This window comes from Mastigoproctus giganteus, chromosome 6, assembly GCF_048544385.1.
Source record: "Mastigoproctus giganteus isolate SK-2022 chromosome 6, ASM4854438v1, whole genome shotgun sequence".
NCBI lineage: Eukaryota > Metazoa > Arthropoda > Arachnida > Uropygi > Thelyphonidae > Mastigoproctus > Mastigoproctus giganteus.
The window spans coordinates 82,513,303-82,525,963 of record NC_143580.1 but is presented as its reverse complement, the minus strand read 5'-3'; the positions used below and the strand labels follow the sequence as shown (position 1 = coordinate 82,525,963).

Genomic DNA, 12,661 nt, shown 5'->3' with positions numbered 1-12,661 from the left:
TTCTTAGCTACCCTTACACAACCCATGTGTTTTCTTGTACCGCAATGACTCTCAGCAGTCTCTGAAATACCCTGCATCTTGTTTTCCAATATTTTGCTCATTCCAATAGAAGCAGTGCAAGAATCACTTTCATCTCTACCAGTGGCTACTGTTAATCTATTAATCCTTGTATCCCCCGAAGCGAGCAGTTTCCCGACCCACCTAACACTGACTCGATAGCATCAGCAAATATTCTTGCACCCTTTCTATTTAAGTGTATCGCATCCCTGTAGAAGCAGTCTCTCCTTTAACAGTACAGATCAGGCTGAAAAAAATTCTAACCCTTGAGCCTTGCATAATCTTTTAAGGGCCGAATTGATCGACAAGGCTCTCATCATATACTCCCTCCTATCTTGTCTTGGCAGAATTGCAGATACTTTCAAATTCAACCCTAATTCATAGCTTTTTTTGAGCAGTGACCTGTACTTGTTAATTACCCTGAGAGAGAGAGAGAGAGAGAGAGAGAGAGAGAGAGAGAGAGAGAGAGAGAGAGAGAGAGAGAGAGAGAGAGAGAGAGAGAGAGAGAGAGAGAAGCAGAAAGGAATCATCAGGAAACAGAAGAATGATGATATCCAGCTCAGGACCCTGGGTTTGTCAAGCCCATACTCACCAGATAGGAGCTCCTGGCGGTACCCAACACTGGCAACCTGCAGAAAACCCATGGAGAAAAATATCAGGAAGTACACTAACCTAAGACAGGAGATCAAAGAGATGTGGCATATGCAACAAGTAACGACCATCACGATCATCGTGTCAAACACAGGTATGGTACTGAAGACCCTACATAACAGCCTAGCAGCTATAGGTTTCTCAGCGAACACAAGGAACTCCAGAAAGTCACAATCCTGAACACTTGTAGGATTGTCAGAGATTTTCTCGACCAACAGTAACATCAGACTTAACAACAACCACCCTGTGTACTTGGTAGCAATACCCGTCACGAGTTGGAACCCTCAACCAGGGAGAAATAATATAAGAGCAGCAATAGTAATAATAATAATTCCCTTCTACGTCTGACTCTCTCTCTCTCGGAGTAATTCAGAAATTTTTTTTGGCTGGTGCAGCATAATCCTCAGGCTTCCTGGAACCATATGATGATTAATAATAATAATAATAATAACAACAAAAATAACCCCAGGGGCTCACATCTGGTGAGTTTGGGTTTGGCACACCCAGAGTCCTGAGCTGGATATCATTATTCTTCTGGTTCTTGATGAATCCCCCTCTACTTCTGACTTTTTTTCTCTCTCTCTCACCTAGCGTAATTCAGAAATTTTTTTTGGCTGGTGCAGCATAAGCCTCGGGCTTCCTTGCACCATATGGCTAATGATGATGATAATAATAATAACGTGTGTAAAGTAAAGGAGAACATACGATTTTTAAAGCATATTTTAACATTAACCGTTGATCTAACTGCATATGTGTAGAAATAAATGTTTTTTACATGGTCGTTGTTTCTTTGCAATATAGTCTTTCGTAAAAAAAAAAGATTAATCGCTATGCGCACAAGTTTTCCCCCAATGCTTTCTCTTTTTTTTTGTTTGGTTTTTGTGTATTGTTATGTGGCTGTTGCCACCAGCTAGGTGGGTTGCTGGAAAAAACATGACAAATTATGATCGTTGAGTGGGAAAGTATGACATGTTCCCATTTCCACGGCCCTCCTCTTAGTGAAACTATCCACGTGATGTATAGAAGAACGTTAGTTTATCACATGGATGGAATGGGTGGAAAAGTAAAGCTTTGTGTTTGCTGATAGTGCTTCTATTATATTTATTGTAAAATCTTTGCTCTGAACATTTTACACATAAATGTTCTGTTGTGATAGAATGTTTTGAAAACAGCAAAAAAACAAACAAACAAACCTGCTATATACACTTCTCCTGTCTCATCCGGTGAGGAAATAATTTTGATTTTAATTCTAGTAAGTTAAATGTACAAAACCCAAAAATAAAGAACACACAGCTTCTAAAAGTGTTGATAACAGCAGCAAAACTGATGTTATTTTCATATGCTGAAAACGTTGCATTTTACAAGAGCTTAATTTAGCTCATTATGTATTTCCGACTCTTTGGAATCAGGTACTGTGTGATTGAATGTGATGCTGAAGAGTAATTTAGAAAATTGCTTAGTGTCAGTAATGCATGTGTATAGTCGGAGAGGCGTATTTCCATGTTTTTTTTTTTGCTTTTTTCATTCGTAGCCTAGCTTAATCTGAATTAATAAACCGATTTAGAAAAGCTGAAACTATATTTTAATCTAGGAAGGAGCGAAGTGGTACTTTTCCAAAAATTTGCTATTTTAGAAGCCTTGTCCCCATTTTTTTTTTTTGTTTACTAAAATATGGCACAACATTATAATTCAGTTGCGATATAACGAGTTAAAATCAGGAGAGTTAAAATCACGTTTGTTAAGTATTCCTAATGTGTCAAGTATTTTAAATTTTCAGATCCAATATTTGCAGGGGTTAGAAGAATAGATGCAACTAAAACGGTTTCATACTGTACAGTAGTACTGTGTGGTTTATTTTATGAATTATAGCCTGTATCTCAATTTTTTTGGACCGATTTCGTACAAATAGGATATAAGATGTTAATGAGCTGTTGGGTATTTGCTTCCTAATGTTTCTCCTGCATTGATATGTACTTGCAAAGCATTGCCAAAAGTCATTAAAGCAACTCTGGACGACTTCTTAACAACATAGTTGTTTAAGAAGTCATCCACAGGTTCTTAAAACTAATGTTTAATCATAAATTAATGTTTAAGAACCTGTGAAATAGGTTCTTAAACATTAATTTATTTTTCTGATTAAAAGCAGGTGGTTCCACACTTTCCGATTAGCCTGAGGAATCCCTATTTACTCCAAACACAATACATTTGTATGAACAGGTAGTGGGTAAGCAAACACTTATTTACAGAAGAATATCAATATGTTGACTTCTGTGTGTTGATATTTGGCAGCTGACATAAGTTTGGTAAAAATTTTATATATATATATATTATATGTGTGTATTCATAAAGGCAGTTTAATGCAAGAAAGCCAGACTTATTTAGCATCATTTTTCCAAAAAGAAAGAAAAAAACGTCATTTGTTTTGCCCATTAAACTTGCAAACTCTTCTCTAATTAAATATACATAAGCTTTCTAGTTCTACATGATTAGAAAGTGTGGTATATTCCAACAATTAATGACCCACTTGCTAAAATAAAATTTCTTCATATTATAAGTATTTGTTAACATTGTAGAAAACAGTCATCCAATAAATCCATAAAAGTCATGCTAGTGTGTGAGTGATCAAGAAGTTGTTCCATTCAATATGTGGAAAGTTAAAATCTGCCATTATAAGACATTCTGATTTATTGGCTCACTTTATTTCTCTGTACAGTTGCATAGAGAATTCAGTTCTGCATATTGCAGGGCAGGGCATGTAAAGTAGTAGTTACATCCGAAGAGACTTGACTTTTTTCAATTTTTTTTATTTTTATGTACTGTATATTAATAAAATAGCATTATCGATTGAGTGATATTTATTTAAAAATAACTGTATTTCATTATTACTGACATGCAGAAAATTTAAAGCATATTTTCTTAATGCATCATTTAAATTTTTTTTTGTTGGAGGGTGGGGTAAGATAGGATTTTAGTTCAGTTGGTTGTTACAGGTGTGGGTATAATACAACAGAGACATGCAGGACTCTATATCTAGCACCATACAGACAAATTATGGTTGCTAGGTATTTTTATATTTGTATTAAAGAGGGAGTAATACTCTTGATGTGATTATCAGCAGTGATTATTCATGCAATAAGAATCTGCAAATAAAAGAACCACTAGGTGGTAGTGATCACGGCGTATTTATATGGGCTCTACTTAAAGATGTAACTACCATCAAGGGTAGAAGGAATGGTTTTTGCTTTCGTAAAGATAACTATAGTGGTCTCAGATTTTTTAAATTCTATACAGTAGGACCAACTGATGATGTTACCAACAGCAAATTCTAAATGGGAAGCATTTAAGGAAATAATCTTGGAAGCTACTACTAGGTTTTTTGTACCAACTAAGAAATGCTGTTCAAGGTTTAGGACTAAATTGATGTCAGATGAACTAATGAGATGTGGCAGAGAAGAAAAACGCATGGGATGCATATAAATTATCAGGCCACACAGAAGCCTGTAGTAGATATAAACTAGTCTGTAATCAAGTCACAGAGGAGGTTAGGCAGACGAAGGCCGATTACAAGAAATCTCTGGCAAAGGATGCAAAGAAAGACAGCACTTATGTAAACATTAGAAGGAAGGAGATGAATCAAATAAGTCCACTTGATATTGTTGTTGTTGTGACTGTTGATGATCCTGCTCAGTGTGCAGACAAACTGAATGTGTATTTTGCATGTACATTCACACATGAGGAATTCTTTAGGGAAGTAGAGGCCAGCAGTTTATGAAACTCTAACAGGGGAAATAAATGATTTTGTAATATCCAGATACAGATGTAAGAAAAGAAAGAAAAAACTGACTTGAGTAAATAATATGGTCTTTGAGATAACAGAAGAGAAGAAAAAAAAGTATCTACTGGAACTTAGGAACAAGGGCACAAAAGGTGATGTTATTGTTCACATTGGCACTAATGACCATAAGAGTAAGAGATCTGCAGATTTACTTAAGAAGTGCAGGTCAATGGTGAAAAAAAGGTGCGAGTTAGGGTTAAATTTGAAAGTGACTGCAATTCTGCCCAGACACAATAGGAGGGTGTATATGATGAGACCTTGTCAATCAATTCAGCCCTGGAGAAATTGTGCAAGACTCACAGCGTAGAATTTTTTCAGCATGGTCTGTGCTTGCTAACAGGAGAGATTGCTTCTACAGGGATGGGATACACTTAAATAGAAAGGGTGCAAGAATATTTGCTGATGCTATCGAGGCAGTGTTAGGTGGGTCGGAAAACTGCTAGTTTGGGGGAATTCACAGACTAAAAGATTAATGGTAGCCGCAGGCAGAAGCGAAAGTGATCCTTGCACTGCTTCTATTGTAATGAGCAGCAGCCTAGAGAGCAAGTTGCTGGGGATTTTAAGAGCGGCTGGGAGTCATCATGGAACTAGTAAATACATCGGCTGTGTTTAGGGTAACTAAGAGTAATAACAAGTGCATGTATACTTTCCCCAGGGCTCACATCTAGTGAGTATGGGCTTGGAACACCCATGGTCCTGAACTGGATATCATCATTCTTTGCTGTCTTGGTGATTCCCTTCTATTTCTGATTCTGTCTCTCAGGGTAACTCAGAAAGTTTTGTTTTTCTGGTACAGCATAAGCTTAGGCTTCTTTGTACCACATGGCTAATAATAAAATAATACTTGCATGTACACTAATGCTAGAAGTATAGTAAATAAAATTGATGAATTTGAAGTGCTGATCAAGACATCAAAGGCAGATATTGTTGGGATATCAGAGACATGGTGTTATACAGATATAAGCAGTGCAGAATTGGAATTTGGGGAGTACAATGTGTACAGAAAGGAAAGATAGGGTAGGAAGGGAGGAGTGGTTATGCTGTTAGTTAAGAAACACAAAATCTAAGGAAGTGCATCCAGTTGACATGTGTGGATGTGCTATGTTGAGTCTGTTTGGCGTGACAAACACTGGGAAAGGGAAAATGAGAGTAGGAGTATATTATAGGCCTAATGATGCTGATGAGTACAATAAACAGTTCTGCAGAGAAATAGAATGGGCCAGTAAATCAGAATGTTTTTGTAATGGGGGATTTTAACTTTCCAGATATTGATGGGAACTTGTGGGTTGGTCACTCGCACGCCAGCAAAAATAAATCCACCTTTTGTGGATTTATTGGAGGATTGTTTTCTACAGCAACACGTTCAAGGGTCAACCAGAAGGAGTAATACCCTTGATCTGATTATCAGCAGCGATGTTGCATGCATTAGGAATTTGCAGATAAAGGAACCACAAGGTGACAGTGATCACAGTGTACTGATGTGGGATTTACTTAAAGATGTAACTACGATCAAGGGTAAAGGGAAGGGTTTTTGTTTTTGTAAAGGTGACTACAGAAGTCTCAGACAGTTTTAATAAATTCTATACAGTGGGAACAACTGATGTGTTACCAATGATGAATTCTAAATGAAAAGCCTTCAGGACTTAATCTTGTAGGCTACTAGGCTTTTCATAATAAATAAGAAATACTGTTCAAGGTTCAGGCCTAAATGGATGTCGGATGAATTAATGAGGCTCGTTGCAGAGAAGAAAAATTCATGTGATGCATATAAATGATCAGGTGACACAGAAGCCTACGACAGATATAAGCTAGTCTGTAATCAAGTCACAAAGGAGGTTAGGCAGGCGAAGGCAGAATGTCTTTAGTTATGTAAATTATAGAAGGAAGAGAATGATTCAGATTGGTCCACTTAACATAGATGGTTCAACTATTGATGATCCTGTTCAAGTAGCTGATAAATTGAATGAGTATTTTGCATCTACATTCACACATGAGGAGTTATTCAAGGAGGGGAATGCCAGAGTTTATCAAGCTCCAACAGGGAGATAAGTGATTTTGTGATAACTGAGAGTAGTGGAGATAAAATTGTTGAAGTTAAACATAAAAAAGACATTGGCAGATGGAATCTATCCAGTTATAATGAAGGAGGCAGCAAGGGAAGCAAACCCTTAGCCATAATTATGAGAGCATCCTTAGAGTCAAGGGAGGTTCCCATGGACTGGAGATGTGCAAATGTATCCCCAATTCACAAAGGGGGGTTCAAAGGATGACACAAATAATTATAGACCTATTAGTTTGACCTATCACATACTACGATGTGGTCACAAAGGAACCGGATACTAAAAATAATTTTGATATCATATTCTTGGATTTCAGGAAAGCTTTTGATACTGTTGCACATTGAAGGCTGCTGTACAAATTGGAGCGGTATGGCATCAAGGGCAAGTTACTGCAATGGATAAAGGGATGGTTGAGCGGGAGACGGCAGAGAGTGGTAATAAATGGACACTGTTCTACATGGACTAATGTTATTAGCGAAGTCCCCCAGGGTTCTGTGCTGAGCCCATTGTTGTTTTGTTTATTTATCAATGATAGCATTAGCATTAGTAGAGGCATTTGATGCAAGAAAGCAAGCTTATGCAGCATCAGCCAAAAAAAAAAAAAAAAACCGCTTCCACTTCACCCCTCTGTTCGTCCAAAATACCTGTCCAGCTGAGCCTTAAACTTATTTAGGCTATCAACTTCCACGACAAGGGATGGAAGTCTGTTCCACCAACCAACCGCCCGCTGGCTAAAGGCAAATTTCCGCAAGTCTATCCTACACCTGTCTTTCCTCAATTTGAATTTATGCCCTCTCAGGTGATTATTCTGAGCGAGAGGAAGAATCCCATCTTCATTGAGCAAGCTCAAACCATTCAAGGCTTTATACACCTCTATCAGATCACCTCGCTGGTGCCTAGTCTCCAGACACTGTAATTTGCAAAACTTAAGCCTTTCTTCATAAGAGCACCCCTTTGTTCCATTTACTAATCTTGTTGCCCTTCTCTGTACTCGTTCCGGCAGCTCTACATTCTTCTTGAAATGAGGCCTCCTGACCTGTATACAGTACTCTAGGTGTGGCCTGACCATTGCCTTATACAAGGGAATAATCACCTCCTTATCCCTGCTAGAAAAATTCCTATATATCATTGACAATACACCATGAGCTACTCTTGCAGCCCGTCTGCACTGCTCAGAGAACTTCATATCTGCCTGCACAACCACCCCCAGGTCTCTTTCATTCCTACCACTGTCAGTGTAGTACCACAGAGTTGATACGTTGCTCTGGGGTTGCTGCTTCCCATGTGTAGTACTTTACATTTGTCAATGTTAAACTTCTTTTGCCACCTCTCGGCCCATCTGCTCAACCTTTCCAGATCCTGTTGCAGCAGCATAGTGTCAGTAGTGTCCTTGACAACCCTGCCTACCTTTGTATTGTCTGCAAACTTCGACATTAAGCTTGATATACCATCATGAATATCATTCATAAATACAGAAAACAATAATGTACCCAACACTGAGCTCTGAGGGACTCCACTAATAACATTAGTCCACGACGAGCAGTGTCCATTGATTACCACTCTCTGTCTTCTGCCCCTCAGCCACCCCTTTATCTACAGCAGCAATTTGCCTCCAATGTCACACTGCTCCAATTTGTGTAGCAGTCTTCCATGTGCAACAGTATCAAAAGCCTTTCTAAGATCCAAGTATATAATATCAAAGTTATTCCCTGCATCCAGTTCCTTTGAGACTGCATCATAGTATCCAATCAAATTGGTCAGGCAAGACTTCCCCTTAACAAAACCATGCTGTGTCTGAGCTATAACTGAAGTCTTGTCTAGATGATCCTGCAGTGCTTCTTTAACCAGTGCCTCCATTAATTTTCCAGGAACAGAAGTTAAACTAACAGGTCTATAATTACTTGTGTCGCCCTTTGATCCTCCTTTGTGAATTGGGGTCACATTTGCACATCTCCAGTCCATGGGTACTTCCCCTGAGTCTAAGGAAGCTCTCATAATTATGGCTAAGGGTTTGCTTACTTCCTTTGCTGCCTCCTTTAATATAACTGGATAGATCCCATCCACCCCGGGTGCCTTTCTTGTGTTTATCTTCAACAATTTCTCCTCCACTTTACTCTCAGCTCTTTACTCCACTTTACTCTCCACTTTATTACAAGATTCTCTAGCTTACTGCTAGAGTTGAATACACCTCTGGCTTTCCCCTCACTGAATAACTCCTCATGTGTGAATGTGGATGCAAAATATTCATTTAGTTTGTTAGCTACCTGAGCAGGATCATCAACAGTTGACCCATCGATATCAAGTGGACCAATCTGATTCATCCACTTCCTTCTAGAGTTTACATAAATAAAGAACTCTTTGCTATTTTTCTTTGCATCCCTTGCCAAAGATTTCTCGTAATCTGCCTTCGCCTGCCTAACCTCCTTTGTAACTTGGTTACAGATCAACTTGTATCTATCGTAGGCTTCTGTGTCATGTGTTAATTTCTATGTATCCCATGCATGTTTCTTCTCTGCCATATGCCTCATCAGTTCATCTGACATCCATTTAGGCCTAAACCTTGAAAAATATTTCTTAGTTGGTATGTAAAGCCTAGTAGCTTCCAAGATAAGTTCTTTGAATGCTTCCCATTTTGCATTTGCTGTTGGTAACATCATCAGTTGGTCTCACTGTATAGAATTTAAATACTGTCTCAGTCCATCGTAGTCGCCTTTACGAAAGCAATAACCCCTCCCTTTACCCCTAACGGCAGTTACCTCTTTGAGTAAATCCCACTTCAGCACACTGTGATCACTGCCACCTAGTGGTTCATTTATCTGCAGATTCTTAATGCATGAAGAATCACTGCTGATAATCAAATCAAGAGTATTCCTCCCTCTAGTTGCCTCCCGAACATGCTGGTGTAGAAAACAATCATCCAATAAATCCACAAAAGCCTTGCTAGTGTGTGAGTGACCAACCTACAAATTCCAGTCAATATCTGGGAAATTAAAATCTCCCATTATAGGACTCTCTGATTTACTGGCCCACTCTATTTCCCTGTACAGTTTCTTATTATACTCATCAGAGTCATTAGGCCTATAGCACACTCCTACTCTCAAATTTGATCTCCCAATGCTTATGTCACACCAAACTGACTCGACACTGCACTGTCCAGCGATGTCGACTGGCTTCACTTCCTTGGTTTTTATGTGTTTCTTAACTAATAGCATAACCCCTCCCCCCTTCCTATCCTGTCTATCCTTTCTGTAGACGTTGTACTCCCCAAATTGCAATTCTGCATCCCTTATATCTGTGTGACACCACGTCTCTGATATCCCAACAATATCTGCCTTCGATGTTTTGAGCAATACCTCAAATTCATCAAATTTATTTACTAAACTCCTAGCATTGGTGTACACGCAAGTATACCTGCACCTGTTTCTATTCTTAGCTACCCTAACACAACCCATGTGTTTACTTGTACCGCAATGGCTCCCAGCAGTCTCTGAAATACCATGCATCTTGTTTTTCAGGCTTCTGCTCATTCTAATAGAAGCAGTGCAAGAATCTCTTTCACCTCTGCCAGTGGCTACTGTCAATCTATTGGTCTTTGTCTCCTCCCAAGCTAGCAGTTTTCTGACCCACCTAACACTGCCTCGATAGCATCAGCAAATATTCTTGCACCCTTTCTATTTAAGTGTATCCCATCCCTGTAGAAGCAATCTCTCCTGTTAACAAGTACAGTCCAGGCTGAAAAAAATTCTACCCCTTGAGCCTTGCACAATCTTTCCAGGGCCGAATTGATCGACAAGGCTCTCATCATATACTCCCTCCTATCGTGTCTGGGCAGAATTGCAGACACTTTCAAATTCAACCCTAATTCTCGGCTTTTGTTCAACAGTGACCTGTACTTGTTAAGTAATTCTGCCGGTCTCCTACTCTTAATATTATTAGTGCCAACGTGTACAACTATATCACCTTTTGTGCCCTTAAAAGATGATATTCGCTCTACAACGTCATCAACCTTTGCCCCTGGCAGACATACCCTGGTCCTGTTCCACCTATCTTTTTTACAAAGCATGTTCCCCGTTTCCCTGACAATAGAGTCACCAACAACTACTAGTTCCTTCGGGACCAGCGCATTCTGCCTTAGGGGTTGTCTCTGTGTCACGCGATGCCCAAGTGCAAGCTGTGGCGTTGATGTGGGCAGCTGAGAGCTTGATGGGCCCCTCAATTTTGTTTCTTCGAGGGCATCCACCCTGTCCTTCAAGCTCTCATATAGGCCCACAAGAACGCCGAGTTGTTGCCTGATATCGATACACTCCTTGCATCGTGCACACACAAAGACATCCCCCTTGGCAGTATCATGTCCCGTACCTGATTGCTCTGCAAACATCAAGCAAACAGTGCATTTTATAAGGCTGTCAGTCAGAGGACAACTGCACCCCTCAGTTCTGCTCTGAGCCACAGCACTTCCATTAGCTTGAGCCTTTTGCTTTGCTGCTCTGGTCTGAGTCATGATTCTATTAATTTATTAATTAATTATGTTATGTTATTAATTATATTACGTTTGTAATCTAAGTCGTTATATGTATTTATTTAAACGTACAATTTAACTGCTAACGAAGTTCAACTAACGCTATCAGTACGGTATATAACCTACGGTATATCTAGTACGGTATCACAATGGCGGGAAAGTTACTAACGGTAGCGGTAGTTACGAACGGTAGTTACGAACATGTGGAAACCCTTACCGATACTTTTACAAGGCCGAGTAAAGAATAAATACACCAAATTAATCAAAAAATCACAAAATAATGTTATACTACTAAATTTAAATCAAAAGTTTTAGAAAAACAATAATTTCAAATCAATAAATAAGAAAAATCCACTTAGCGGCTTTGAACACGACCGTCACTAGTAGCCTCGTCAGCAGACTGCCTTAATGACAGTAAAGTCAGAATGCTACTGCAATAGGATCTAGAAGAGTTAGGCAGATGGGCTGAGATGTGGCAACTGAAGTTTAATATTGACATTTGCAAAGTACTGTGTATGTGTAACAGTAACCGAAGAGAAACGTACCAACTCTCTGAGAATGAAAAAGACTTGGGGGTAATTGTGAAGTCAGATATGAAGTTCTCTGAGCCGTGCAGACAGGCTTCCAGAGCAGGTCATGGAGTTTTATTTAAATGATATATAGGAATTTTGCTAGCAGAGACAAGGAGGTGATTAACCCTTTGTCTAAGGTCAGGCCACACCATCAGTACTGTACACAGGTCTGGAGGCCTCATTTTAGGCAGGATTTAGAGTTGCTAGAACGAGTACAGAGAAGGGCAACAAGATTGGTGAGAGGAACAAAGGGTTTCACTTATGAAGAAAGGCTTAAGTGCTGCAAGTTGCAGCATCTGGAGACTAGGCACCTGCAAGGTGATCTGATCGAGGCGTATAATGCCTTGAATGGTTTGCGCAGGCTCAATGCTGACGGGATACTTCCACTTGCTCAGATTAAGAACCTGAGGTGGCATAGATTCAAATTGAAGAAAGACAGTTGTAGAATAGATGTGTGGAAGTTTACCTTTAGCCAGCGGGTAGCTGATTGCTGGAACAGACTTCCATCTGTTGTTGTTGTGGAAGTTGATAGCTTAAATAAATTTAAGGCTGAACTAGAGAAACATATACTCCCTCCTATCTGCCCAGACACGATAGGAGGGAGTATATGATGAAAGCCTTGTCGATCAATTCGGCCCTGGAAAGATTGTGCAAGGCTCAAGGGGTAGAATTTTTTTCAGCCTGGACTGTACTTGTTAACAGGAGAGATTGCTTCTACAGGGATGGGATACACTTAAATAGAAAGGGTGCAAGAATATTTTCTGATGCTATCGAGGCAGTGTTAGGTGGGTCGGAAAACTGCTAGCTTGGGGAGGGACAAAGACCAATAGATTGACAGTAGCCACTGGCAGAGGTGAAAGAGATTTTTGCACTGCTTCTATTAGAATGAGCAGAATCCTGAAAAACAAGATGCATGGTATTTCAGAGACTGCTGGGAGCCATTGCGGTACAAGTAAACACATGGGTT

The 12,661-nt window shown here is 39.5% G+C and overlaps 1 protein-coding gene across 2 annotated transcripts in view; it reads left to right on the top strand.

Annotated features, from left to right (window-relative positions):
* Window positions 1-1,762: 1,762 nt before the first annotated feature.
* Window positions 1,763-12,661, top strand: part of LOC150084438 (oxysterol-binding protein-related protein 1-like) — a 707,041-nt gene continuing 696,142 nt past the window's right edge. For both annotated transcript variants that reach the window (XM_090376067.1, XM_090376066.1), the window contains exon 1: window positions 1,763-1,931. The gene's annotated coding sequence lies outside the window, so the exon portion shown is untranslated. The remainder of the gene's footprint in view (window positions 1,932-12,661) is intronic.